This window comes from Manacus vitellinus, unplaced genomic scaffold, assembly GCF_001715985.3.
Source record: "Manacus vitellinus isolate BGI_N305 unplaced genomic scaffold, ASM171598v3 scaffold_1_pilon, whole genome shotgun sequence".
NCBI lineage: Eukaryota > Metazoa > Chordata > Aves > Passeriformes > Pipridae > Manacus > Manacus vitellinus.
This window is the reverse complement of record NW_021939396.1, coordinates 14,367,570-14,381,793: the sequence shown is the minus strand read 5'-3', so window position 1 is coordinate 14,381,793 and position 14,224 is coordinate 14,367,570.

Genomic DNA, 14,224 nt, shown 5'->3' with positions numbered 1-14,224 from the left:
AGCTGGAAATCTCATGATAAATAAGAACTGAACTTCCAGGGAACACTGATAAAAGAGTCCTTTTTTAATCATTCACACTCTCTAGTGTGAATTTGCATTCACACAAATGTAGCAGATGCATATTCTTAATTTGTTACAAAGTTTCTGCGTGGATTGGATCTAATTTCTTTGCCTAATTTTTTTCCCCTACTGTTAGATAAACCACCCCATCCACTGCCTGACAGTTAAATGGATGTTATACGAATCAGGTAAAAAGTTAATTCACTTCAAATCTTTTTATCACTTCCTTTGATAGTTCTTCCACTAATCTCTTCATCTAACTTGGACTAAATGCCTCTATCCCAAAAGCATAATTGTAAAGCAAAAAGCTTATATTGTTTTAAATCATACAGAGATTTTCAGAAGTTCCTAAACATTACCACATCCCCTGCAGCTTGCTTTTGATGTGCTTCCTACTTGTTCTCTGTAGTGAGAACAGACTTTATGTTCTCTATTTTTACGGCACCAATGTAAACAGGGATTTGGACCCCCACAGGGACATCTAAATACTAGTTAAAAGACCTATAACACTTTCCTATGAAGACAGTCTGAGAGAGTAGGGGTTGCAGAAGAGAAGACACTGGGGAATCCTTAGGGAAACCTTCCAGTTCCTCAATGGGGTCTATAAAAAAAGCTGGAGAGAATTTAGACAGGGATAGGACAAGGAGTAATTACTTTAAAAGAGGACAGGTTTAGATTAGATATTAGAAGAAATTCTTTACTGTGAGGCTAGTGAGGTACTGGAACAGGTGCCCAGAGAAGTTGTGCATGCTTTGTCCCTAGAAGTGTTCACGGCCAGGGCGGATGGGACTCTGAGCAACCTGGTCTAGTGGAAGTGGTCCCTGCCCATGGCAGGGGAGGTTGAAACTAAATGTTCTTTAAAGTTCCTTCCCACACAAACCATTCTATAATTCTATGATTCCTAAAATAAAAACTCAATGTGTCTCCAAAGACCACCCTCCAAAGACATTCAGCTTAGAGATTTTTTGGAGTATCACAAGCATTTAAGATGTCATAACCCCACCTTTAATGATATTTCTAACATTTCCCACTTTCTGACAGGATAGAAACCAAAAAGGGGAAAGAAAATACTAATATATTAATTAGTATATTCAGATGTGCACACTTTGCAATATTTATGATAGTCCAAGCTGTCATTTACTTCTGTTGGTTTCTTCTCAGTTGCAGCCATAGTGGCCAAGCAAATCAGAGCTTTGTACCTCAGTGCCTTTGTGGAGCAAGTACTCCAAAACTGGAGAACAAACTGAGACAGACCACAGCCTTAGTTTCTTCTTTCAGTACCAGGTAATAAGATAAACAAATGTCACTGACTACAACTAATTGTGAGTGGAATTACTCCCTCAGAAGACATTATATCCAATGACATCATTCATTGAAGAATAGGCTAGAGTGGGATTTAGGAATTTTGAGTTATACTTCCCTCTCTACCAGAAATTCACAATGTGTACTCAGACAAATAAGTCTGTTGGTTGTCTGTGACCACTCTTACCTTTAGCTTTCCCTTCTTTGAGCTATCAAGTTTTATGTCCTGTTCCATGTCTGCCACAATGGGATAGTCCTCTTAGCTGAAGCCTGATAGTGCTGCTCTAATGCATAAAGATGAGCAAATTTTGTGCAATTAATTTATTTTCCACTGAGTTCATGTAATGATAAAATATACCAGCCTGCCAGACCAGACAGAGGTATTTCACTACCTTGCAATTTAACTGATCAATTTCCATGGCATCTTTTATTTACAAGTTTTGACCAGTAACAATTACTGAGTATACCATCTTCATTGTCTATGCTATCCCTACTTCTTTAATGTAATAGTTATCTGATAAATGTTGTCTGCTGATATCCTCTTTAAAATTACTTACTGCAACAATGAAGTTAGTGCCAATAGCAGGACAGAATGCTGGCAGAAGGAAAGAGGTAATTATGATAAAGCTTCTTGTGGCAACATTACCTTACTGCAGTATATGTGTCTTGTGTAAAAGTACACTTTTTATTCATTTCAAGGATTTTGCTGGAGGAAGCCCATAGGTTATTCTTAAAAACAGTGGAGACTTGGACTTTTAAAAGCTTTCAATTCTAAGATTTCCCAGTGTGGAGTTTCTAAAACCCATACTCATCCTTTAGTACAAGCTCCTAGTATTGAATGTATTTTGGGCATTGTACTTCTTTTCCACTCCATTCATTTTAACAAAAGGGATGAAATCTTACTTAGTTTCTTGATTTTTTCTTGTTCTTGCTTTTTACATTCAAATTTTGCCATTTACATTAGTAAGGAATGGATTTTGCCTGCAATGAACAATAAATCCTTATTTCAAAAATCCCTTCAGACTGAGCTGAAGTTTAGTTGGAGTTACTAAATTTGGAGCTGTTTCATTTTCCCTTTTCACTACTTAATGTCCCCAGTAGAAACCTAACAATGATTTAAGAACTTAGTGAGATCAAGAGTGACGATGACTGTTCCTTACAGTCAGCTTAGACTGCTACTGGCAAAGCCTGACAGAGAAGGGGAAAGATCTTTGCCATTTCATTGCTTTCTGTTTTAATTACTTTGTTACTTCCATTGTCATAGCAGATTTCAAGGCATTTGTTTTCTGAAACTCACAGGAAAAGAAAGTGCTATTACTTGTACTTTACAGATTAGAACTGGTAAAAAAATATGATAAGCAATAAAGCATTGGACCTAGATATAACTGTATTCTAGACACAGCTTTCTAATCCAGATCACGTTTCAAATATCTATTATGATAAGCTTGACTATAATTTTATCATGTCTTTGATCAGCAGAATATTGTAACATCTCCTATGAGCTTGTAGCTCTTTTTCTTATCTATTCTTTTCACTTGATGTCGAGCACTGGAATTTTTACTATATTTCTTGGTTAATTTCATTCATTATTATATTTTAACACTACGCTGATTTTTCATCCTAAATTAGGCCTGATTAGTTTCTGTAGGTTTCCCATTGTCACTCATCACAAATTTCCATTTCTAAACAAATCACTCTAGGATAAACAGGTTGACGTAAAACTTATGCCAAAGCCTATGTGCCTTCCATCCACTCTAGGTCCCATGTTATCAGTGGGGAGGCTTTGGCCAAGTCTTTTTGTTTCCTTTTTTCTTTTTTACACTTATTCTTTGTTGTTTTTTTCTCTTAATCTCAACAAGCTCAGAAATGGTTCCTGTATGTCCTAATTGGAGAAGGTTTAAAATAGAAAGGTATGTTGAATCAGTTTAATGTGTCATAGCATTGAAACACAAGTACTGAAAGCTGTGGAGTTTGTGTTGCAATGACATCTGACCAAATCAGAACTGCTCCAGAGTGCCACCTTGTGTCCCTGGGAGCTGGACTTGGCCACATACTAATTTATCCCCCAGTGCAGCACTGAGTGCTGGTGGTTCTCATATTTACTCCTGTGTCCTGTGAACGTAGCGTGAATTCAGTCTCAAGTTCAGAGACTTCAGAAAGAGGTGGTTTGGAAAGCAGTATCACAGAATCACAGAAAGAGCGTCACCTAGACCAGGTTGTTCAGGGCCATGTCTAGTCAGGTTTTGAGTCTCTTCAGGAAAGGAGACTCCACAACATCTCTGGGCAGCCTCTTCTAGTGTTTGATCATTCTTAGAGTAAAAAAAAGTTTTCTTATGTTTAAACAGAATTTCCTCAAGTTCAGTTACTATTCATTGCCTCTTGTCTCTATCGCCACCATTTCATGGTCACCGTGGGCAAGGTTGCTCACAACTTTCAGTCTCCAATTAACACTTCCTTTTTTTAAGTCCTAGCTTCAGCAGAGCTTTTTCCCTTCATTCAGACCTCAACCACATGTGTTAAAAAGTTTTGACCAATGCCTTCCACAAAACTCCTGAGCTGCTTGTGCCATGCTGTGTTATTGCTCTAGCAGGTCTATTGATTCTTTCTGGTCGGGTGGTCCGATACCCACCTTAGTGCCACCTCACCTGGTGGCCCTGTTATCCTGAACTCTACTGAACTCTCTCATCTGGTTTATCATCTTCCCCAGGCAGAACTCCATGTATTCTCCCTGTTCCCTCACATCAAGGGCAATTATCCCTTCTTCACTGCCCCAGCCTGTCCTTCCTAAAGAGTCATTATGGAACTACTTCAGTCAGATAAGCTATCCATAAGTGATCCCAGTGAGATCACAGCCCTACAACTGCAGACCAATTTCTGGTTACTCCTGTTTGTTCCCCATGAGGCAGGAATCAGTGTACAGGCACTTTGCAGAGGCACAGAGTCGTGATGATTTCATAGAAACTGTAGAAGTCAAAGAGGATCAGACCCAGTGTTGACCCTGGGGGTGAATTGTTAGTGACTGGCCTCCAACTAGACTTCTTGTCATTGATCACCACCCTCTGGGACCAACATTCAGCCAGTTTGCAATATACCTCACTGTCTGCCCATTCAGCCCATAACTCATCACCTTCTCTGTGAGGATCATATGAGTGTCAGTAGTCTTACTGAAATCAAGGTAGACAATATTCACTGTTCTCTCCTCATTCATCAAGCCAGGGTAGAGGGTTATCAGCTTGGTCAAGCATGACTTTCTCTTTTTCAAGCCATGCTGACTACTGTCAATTGCCTTCTTGTCCTTCATCTGCCTGGGAAACATCTGCAGGATTAACTCAGATGTCTGGAAGAAAGGTTATGAACATACTTAGAAATTGCTTTTAATGGGTCTGGGGACTATTCTTTTGTTTCCAACTAGATTTCAGATGAATAAAATCTAGAAAGCAAAACTTCATCTCATTGTGTGTTCTGTGACTTTAGCAGTTCATTAAGCTTCCTCAGGGCAGACTAAGAACAGTTACACGGCATGTCAGTCCCTGAATGCCAAAAGTACAAATTAAAACATGCAAACCTATTCCAAAGTAAACTATAGAGATGTATTTCCAGCACAAAATGTGGACAAATACAAACTCAAGACTGTTCAAGACCTCCACACTCTCACCATCTGACCATTGCCAGTGGAATCATTTTCTGAGAAAAAAAAAGTATCAAGGGAGCCATGCTGGATATGGGTGACAATTGGTTATGCTCCTTGGTTGCCTTTTGTAGAGAAGTATTTAAGATACAGCCCTCACTAACAGCTGACTTGCCTTGGGGTACTTTTAATTTGTTTTTGCTGAGGTCACAGCCTCAGGTGACCCATCCAATTTTAAACTTGGAAGCATTTGAATTAGTTTTTTTAAGATAAGTTTCCATTGACCAGCTTTTTGTGTTATCCATGATATCTGCAGATTGTTATAATACAAGTATTCATAGCTCATACCTGAGTTTTCCAGACTGGTAAAAGAAAACTCTATCCACTCAAATTACAGTCAATTCTGTATTGCGTCTGAACACTGAAACAGAAACAAATTCAAAAATGCAATTTTTAAGGTGCTGACCAACCTGATATGGCAGCAGGATCAACTGCATATCTAGGTACAAGAATCTCTTTGGTTACCCCTGCTTAAAGCAATTTTTACCAGACAGACTCTCAAGTCCCTGACAATATTTATCCTCACAAAAATTCCCATAAAGTAATAGAATGCTGGTTTTGCTGTTTTTAGAGAACTGAGGAACAGAGGAGTTAAACAATTTGTTCCAAGGCACACAGGAAATTTGTGTACAGAACAGGAAATGAAATGCTGTGAGCTGAAGTCCCAGCCCGTTATTTTACTCACTTCCTTGTAAAAATGATCTCTCACCATTTTCACCAAAGTAGGCATAAATTAGATTTCCCTCATTTCTTCTAATCTGGAAGTTCTTACACAGATGCTGTGCACGTGTGTTCCTAGCTAAATGAATTTGATGGCAAGTTCTAATTCCTTCCTTGATAATGTCCATTATCCTAATTATTGAATTTTTCGTACAAAATATTGAAAAGCTGAATTCAGTTTTCAGTTCCCTTTACCTCCTGTTATGCTTTTCTTTATCTTAACTTTGAAGTTTTGCATTATTGTTCACAGATTTGCTAATGAAAGTGAAAAGTAAACAGACATTATGCCAAAAAGCAATATTTCAAAACTCACTCATTAGCATACCATTTGAAAGAAAATTAATTTCATATTTGAAATATTTACAGACCCTGGGTAAAAATATATTGATTCAGTTATTCTTTTTTTTCTTTATTTTTCTTGCAAAACTTAATCCTATTACATAGTGGGAGTTAAATATTTTTAGAATATTTGCCATCTTGCCCTTCATTATGTTTGGGGTTTTTTTTTTAGATCCTAGTACCTCCTTTTTAGTTATGTGTTTTCTGCCAGAGTCCAACATTTCATTACAGAGTTCTGTTGTGTGGATGTGTGGTAGTCAGTGGACCTCTGGTTTTGATTCCTCAAAGCATTTAATTATCTACCCAATGAATTTAAAGTGTTTAAGTCCCTTTAGGATTAAGTTAAACTGGAGCGCACACACAAATGTTTTTGCCAGACCATGCTAACCCTTCATCCTTTTAGTCAACCACGTAAATTGATTTATGTCAAAGGCTTCAAACTTGGCCTGATTTTTATGTTCACTAGAGATTCATCGAACAAATAACATTTCATGAGAAAATGAGATAGGATTTCAAAGCTTTGGATGTTTCAGAAGGACTAATATTACTGTTGAAATAACTAGATCTTTTCAATTTATTTATCTATTTATCAATCGAAAGAACATATCAGCTCATTGGCTTTATACTAAATTAAAGTACAAATTTCTGACCCAAACAAATACCTTTTCGCACAAGCAACTGTCAAGGTAGATTACAAAGAAGTCAACTCTAACTGCTGTGATCAAGATATTGGTTCTATGAATTCTTCCTCATGAGATTGCTGAAATTTTAAATTTACATCTCAGATGTTGGGTATTTCTGTTAGTATACTAGTATAAAAATTGAACCTTGACTTCTTGAAAGGCTTTCTCATGGAAATTGCAGTGCCTTCTACTCTTATCCTTGTTGGAAATACTGTAGATATCTTGTTGTGTAGTGTTTGTGACTGTTTTAATTACCCTCTTAGAGCAACATGTAGAAGTGTAGCTGCAAAGAGGGCCTCATGACACTGGGAGATGCATAACAGACAGCTTTTGGGTTTCATCCTTGTCTAGGAACCAGAGATTCATAGTGTAAAAACAAAACAAAAAAGCAAAACAACAAAAACAACCAAATAAACAAAAAACCCAAACAAAATCCAGCCAACTCCAAGAGAGAGAATGATGCAATGAATTCACCTGCAATAAGATTGTTTGTGTTTCCAGCCCCTCCCTTCAAGACTGTGAATATTACTTTAACCAGTCATGGGACAGCACTAACTAGGACAGAAAAAATCACATATATTGGGGAGCTGCCTGGAGGTTGACTATGGATCCTTCATGAGAGAAGTTTTAGCCTCACTAAGTTGAAGAGTGAATTAAAATTCCCACTTCTCACGTGAACACACCATCCTATTGTTACATAAAGACAAGGATCAGAGGCATGGAAACCTTTAGAGTAAGAGCCTATTATTTCAAAGAATAATGTAGGTATCTACTTTTATAAGTGAATTAAGCAATTAAAATGCCAGCAGAAGCAATGAAAAAGGCTGATATTCCACATGCAATCTTATGGTCAGCATTGGCAAACACCTACCTCTAGGGATAATCTCCTGTTCACTTAAACTTGATCCCTCACCTTTTTACTGGCAAGACTTTAATATTTTTACTCACACATTTAATTTTCTTTGTCCACTGTGTAGTTATATTTCCAGCTTCAGGTTTTAAAACTTAATCTTAGGGCCAGGAGCCTAAAATTTAGGCATTGCAGCACTGGACTTAAAAGTTCCACATCTCTTTATTTAGTTGAGTCCTAAGTGAATTCCCTACAATCAGCCAGAAAATTTGTGGCAAAGTCAGTCTCCAGGAACTTAGGCAAAAAGCCATTTTTTCTATCGCTGTGGGTTAAAGATTCCAGTCCAAGCTGGAATAGGAAAGTGGGGAAAAAATATCTCTCAAAACACTTTTGAAGAGTATTTAGAGAAATCCAAAAAGCAAGAAAAGCTATATATTGATCTTCAGTTTTTCATCAATTCCTTTTTGATTCCTGATTTTTCAGTATATATGAGAGCTTCACAACTGGGAGCAATTATGGACAAAAATTATTACATGATGTACGACTCAACATACAAATGATCTTTGGGAAAGGAGGTTCTTGAAAAGGAGTTTTGGAATATGGAACAGTATCAAAAGCACTACATGGTTTGATTGTTGGGGGAATTATATAGTGGTATGTGACATCTTTGGGAAAAGTTCTGAGAAGTAGGTCAGGTGCCGTGAGTCCTAGCAGGCTGGTTACTTATTCATTGGGATCAGCTGTTCTGAACTTCAGGAAGTTCAGGTCTCAGCAGTTGCTGTGTAATCAGGGCTCAAAATGCTTTACAATGGCTGACTATAAAAGATTGTAATTGATTGAGAGGGCCTGAGTTATTGTCCTCCTGTGATTGCAATATGCAGCATATAGAAAATTCTCTCATGCTTAGACCTTTCCTTTATATTTCTAGTGTTCATAAAATTAGTTTTAAACCACCAAGGGTTTCTTCCCTATGCCCCCACAATAATTTCTGGGTTTAATTTAAAGATTTCTCTTTTTTAAATAAATACGTTTTAGATGGATAGACTGCTTGTGAAAGTTGCCAGCCTATTTGATTCTGGACTGCAGGGAAGGCAGACCTAAAGCATTGAAAAGAACTAGGGCCTCACATGAGGAAGAGGCCTAGAAAGAAATTGATAACTTGGGGAAAAAAGAATAGCAGTTGATTAGCTGATCAAAACAGAGTTGAAAATCCTATCTTCCTCAAGAAGGATCCTAAGGAGTCAATTGTCCAATATACATCAGACTTTGAGAGATCACTTAAACTGAAAATGGAGCTGAAACACGTTGTCTGCCAAAGATCAGTTCTCTGGTGAAGTCTTGAAGGGCAAGAAGTGAAATCTGAAGGAGGGTGGGTGAGAATATACCTCTGCTTTTGGATTTGTCAATCATCAGTGTTCCTTAAATCCCAGTGAGCACTCACCCTTCTTCTCAACTGCAGAGCTTACCTGAAGTCCAGCTTACAGCTAGCTTAAATATTCAGTGATATCACTGAGAACCTTTCTGTGCTGAGGAAAGGTATTGTTTCACAATAACAATGTGACCAATTGCCATTTGGTTGTGCTTGTTGACATCATAAAAACACCATACTGGCAAAATCAAATGGAAGCAAAGAAAAAGTTACTTAGCCCTAACTAGCTACAGAGGTGTCATGGAAGTCATCACATTGGCACACATAACACCTCCTGTGCAAGGATCTCCATTATCTTTGAACAAGTAGGGAAAGAACAGTACAGTTCTCATTTTAATTATTATAGGAGAGACCTGTATAAGCCATTGCATTTGACCCACGTAATATATCCAGTTATTAACAGCACAGGAAGAGGAAGCTGGGGTGAAATTCTAACACTACAGAAATTATTGGGAGACTTGACATTTTCTTCATGAGGGCTAAAGTTGTATATTCATTTGTTCTTTCAATGATTTAACCATAAAACAATTCTTTTTATTTGAATCCCTTCCTAAGCACAATAACAGAGAGTCCTATAAGAAACTTAAAATAATTTACTTCATACATTAATCATAATTTACATTGACATCCTGGCTTGCCTGTGCTTACACATCCAACTACTCATAGAGCTCCACTTATCACTCTGTCTGATCACTTTCTATGTTAAAATCTGACAGAAATTAGAAAGGTCTGTTTGTCACCAGCGTCTATATATGTATAGTCCTAGAAGTCTTTGTTATGTCATGCCACTAGTTCTTTTCCTTCCCTGTGAGAGGCTAAGCTGGGTAAGAAATAGGGTAGAGCAAACAGGTTCTTTATTTGTTTCTTTGGCTTGCCAGAGACTTGTTGCCTTATCCATAAAAGGGGAGAAAAAGGAGTAACAAGAGACATAAAAAGATGTGCCAAGGAAGTGCTTATCAGCCTAGTCCTGATTTCTCCTGGTATTACAAAGGGGCACATGGTGGCCCTATGGCAGTAATTTAGTTAATGAATCCTTACATTTCCCTTTATTTCCTTCGCTGCTTGAAACTAAGGAAGCAGCTCTGACATCAGAATTACATTCCCACAGAATCAGGCAAACCTTGCAGGTTGTGACTGTTTATTTTATTCATTTGATCCTGTATCCTTTATAAGTGTGTGTCACGGTTTAAATACAGTGGGCAACTCAGTCCCACACAGTATCTCACTCACTGTCCTTTCATAGGGATGGGGAAGAGAAACAGAAGAATAAAAATGAGAAGACTTGTGGGTCTCAAGATAAAGACAGTTCAATAGATAAAGCAAAAACATGTACACAAGCAAAGCAGAACAAGGAATTCTTTCACCATTTCCCACAGGCAGGCAAGTGCTCATCCGTCCTGAGGAAAGCAGGGCTCCATCACACGTAATGGTGACTTGGGAAGAGAAATGCCATCACTCACTCCTGTTCCTCCTTCTTCCCACAGCTTTGTATGCTGAGCATGACACCATAGCAGTATGGAATATCCCTGGGGTCAGTTGGGGTCAGCTGTCCTGACAATGTCCCCTCCCAACTTCCCGCACACTCCCAGTCTCTGCTCTGGCAGGATCGGGTGAGAAGCAGAAAAAGCCTCAATTCTGTGTAAGCACTGCTCAGCAATAAGAAAAATAACCTTGTGCTATCAACCCTTTTTCCAGTACAAATCGAAAACATAGCCCATACTAGCTACTGTGAAGAAAACTAACTCTATCAGAGTCAAACCCAGCACATTTTCTACTCCTTCTTCCATACCATTTACATCATATTCAGCTCTCACACTGTCCAATATAATCTATTTAACAACCATTCCCTTTTCCATGCCTTGATATAATACACAAATATCATTCCTTTGGTCTATGAACTACCTATAAAATGCCCATAGATTGTCCACTGAGTTAATTTAGTCCATGACTTTGGGTTCCCTCTGTTATAGTGGTCACTCATAACAGCAGAGGTGGTCTGTTGTGTAAATATTGGGCACCAAACTCAATTCAGGTTGGGTCCCCGCTGCACTTGCAATTCTTGCAGGCTTCTCCTTCACTGGTTTGTGTGATTCCTGCTATAGTATCTCCCACTGTATTTCCATTACAGCCTCCACCCCTGGTCCCTTTGGACCAGACCATAGTGTTTACCATTGCAATGAACTTCCCCCATGTCTCTCCAGGGGTATAACTGCTGCAGCATAGACTTATCCACAAACCTGGTCACTTTGGTGTGCACCTGTTCCAGCATGGCCTTCCCCATGGGCCACAAAGCCTTCAGAGCTCCAGCTGGATACAAGTCTTACCAATGGCTACAGTCTCTTCAGGTGTGAACCTGCTTCACCTTGATCTTACCCATGGCTGCAGTCTCTCCACAGGTGTCCTGTTCTGTCATGGGCTTATTCATGACGACACACTTGGAGGTGCCCCAGCATGACCCCATGTGCAGGCACTCATGCTTCAAGGTGGACCTGTTGTACCATGGACTTAGCCAGAGCCATACATGCTTCAACGTGTACCTTCTCCAGTGTGGACTTATCCTTGGGCCACAGTCCTTTCCCAGATACACTTGGTGTGGCACAGGCATAACAATGGCCACTGATGCCTCAGAGCTTTTTGATTTTTTAATTTTTATAGATTTTAGAAGTAGTTGTGTAGTGAATGTAGATTTTGATGTAGCTGTATTATATCCCTTACCCTGCAGCATAATGTTTACACATACCAAACCCTACTGCCCCATCTCATATCAATCCTTCAAAATTCTGTTAGCTGTTTAGTCTTATTTTCAAGGTAGAATGGCAGAAAAACACCTTAAGGCCTGCACCAGGAGCTATCACACAGACACAGCAACATCTTTATCTTTGAGGAAGATAAAGATGATGAAGAAGTAGTCCCAAACTCCCCTAGACTCAATTCCTAAAGGGGTATGCTGGGGGGCGGAATGTGGTAGAACCGGGGGTTCAACAGAATTGAGATTGGATGGACTTTATTATAAAATCATAGAACCAGTGTCTGAGTGCACATGTGGGGGTATGTATTCCTCTGGGCCTGAGGGCTCATTAAAGCTCCTGCTCTCTTTATCTTACCTCCTACACTGAATTGACCTGGAGTCTTTTTTCTCCGTGGTCTTTTAGGCAACACCACAAACACTCCAAGATGCACCTGCTCTGGCGTGGGCTTATCCATGGCCACAGGTGATGCAGGGTGTCCTGCTCCTGCATGGATTCATCCGCAGGTCACAACCCCTTGACCCAAGTCCACAGGGGCTTTCCAGCCTGTCCAGTACAGCAGCACAGAAACAGCAGCATGGCCCCAGCCATCTGCCAGCCCAAGCACAGCAGAGTGAGGTGATGGGCAGCACAGCATTAAGGCAAACAGTGAAAAAAAAAAAGTAACCAGTAAAGAGCACTAGACTCTAATATAGAGCCCCCTAACAATACAGGAGACAGTCAATGAAAAGCCTCACAATGGGTTACAAAAAAGGACTGTCATGGTTTAACAGTAGCTGGCAACTAGCCCCACACAGCCACTCACTCACCCCACTGTGGTGGGATGGGGAAAAGAATCAGAAGGGTAAAAGTGAGAAAACTCATGGGTTGAGACTGAAGTGTGTTTACCTTTTCTACTTCAAATATGCATTGGTAGTTGTATACCAAACAGTATTCTTTACCCTTTCTTTTTGAGTAGAAACTTTGGGATTGGCAAAAAACTAATTTGCAAACAATTTGTCTTACAAAGCTTTGATATATCTTATATCTGTAAGATTTCCTACTTCCTTCACATTAAAGTTTGTGAGAAGAAAGCACTCTTAATGATATTTATTACATTTTCACCAGTTCCCTCTTACATTCTTCTGTTTTGTCAGTTTGTAAGGTGAGAAAATGATCAAGCATCCTGGAAGTTAATTCACTTGTTGTCATATGGAGATTGCTTCTAGGGGAAGAGTCTATTGCCTACTCCAGATACTGGGGTGGTGGAGAGGTGATATTGAAATTTAGGCACTTTCAGTGGAAGTATATTTTGCTACTTTCAGCTATTGAGTATTTACCAACTACTGAGTTAAAAACAAACAAACAAAATAAAAGACACTGCATGACATAAACAAAAAACTGGAAAAAACAATCAACACAAAAAAATCAACAGAAACTTTGGAAAAGCAGAGCACGAGGTTTCCTGAAAAGGTGGGAAATCTTGTTACACATAAATGTAAGTACAACACCCATGAAGTTTTGTGTAAACTAGATTTTTTTTTTTCCACCTGGACAGGTACATTGGGAATATATAGTTCAATACACTTTCTAAAAGTTTCAGCTGATAAGCACGCAGAAATGCAGCCAGCAATATCTTGAGCATGAACTGTGACATTGATTTTCATATCCTTGAAGTCATTTCTTGAACAGTCTGCTTGAGGAGAGGTTAGCTCAGTTGGTTAGAGTATGGTGCTAATAACACCGAGGTCATGGGTTTAATTTCCATATGGGCCATTCACTGAAGAGTTGGACTTGATGATCCTTTTGGGTCCCTTCCAACTCAGAAAATTCTGTGATGATACTCATAATAACACAAATATGCTATCCTTTCAGAATCCTTGTTGGAAATTGAGTGATGGAATAGATGACCAGAAGAGACCAGTGATGGCTCTATTGTCTTTCTCCCTAGCCATGGAATTTCAAAGGATTAACTTGTCATAAATCCAATAATTTTGCTTAGCTGATTTTATATTCCAGATTGAATTTCAGGATGAGGATGAAGAAATTGAGCAACTACCACTTTTCCCATAGATTTCCTTACATCTTAGAGTGAAGTAGTTTTATCTATTGAGTTGATTGAACTCTGCGGACAACTGTGCAACCAGGGAACAGCTCCTATCACAGTGTGATTCCATATCAGTATGTTCAATACTATTGATAAATTCGAATATGAAAATAAAAGTCATCAAGGAAGAAAAAAAAATCTCACCTACCCTCTTTATTTTAGTCTTTTCATATCTAGTAGAACAAACACAGCTATAAAGTAAGAACATCTGTAGATAAAGCCTAAGAAGGACATATGTGTTCCACACCTAACCACAGCAGGGGGTCACTATAACAGCTTGCTTAATACTTATCACTTCCAAGTCCATATGGTGCATTTCT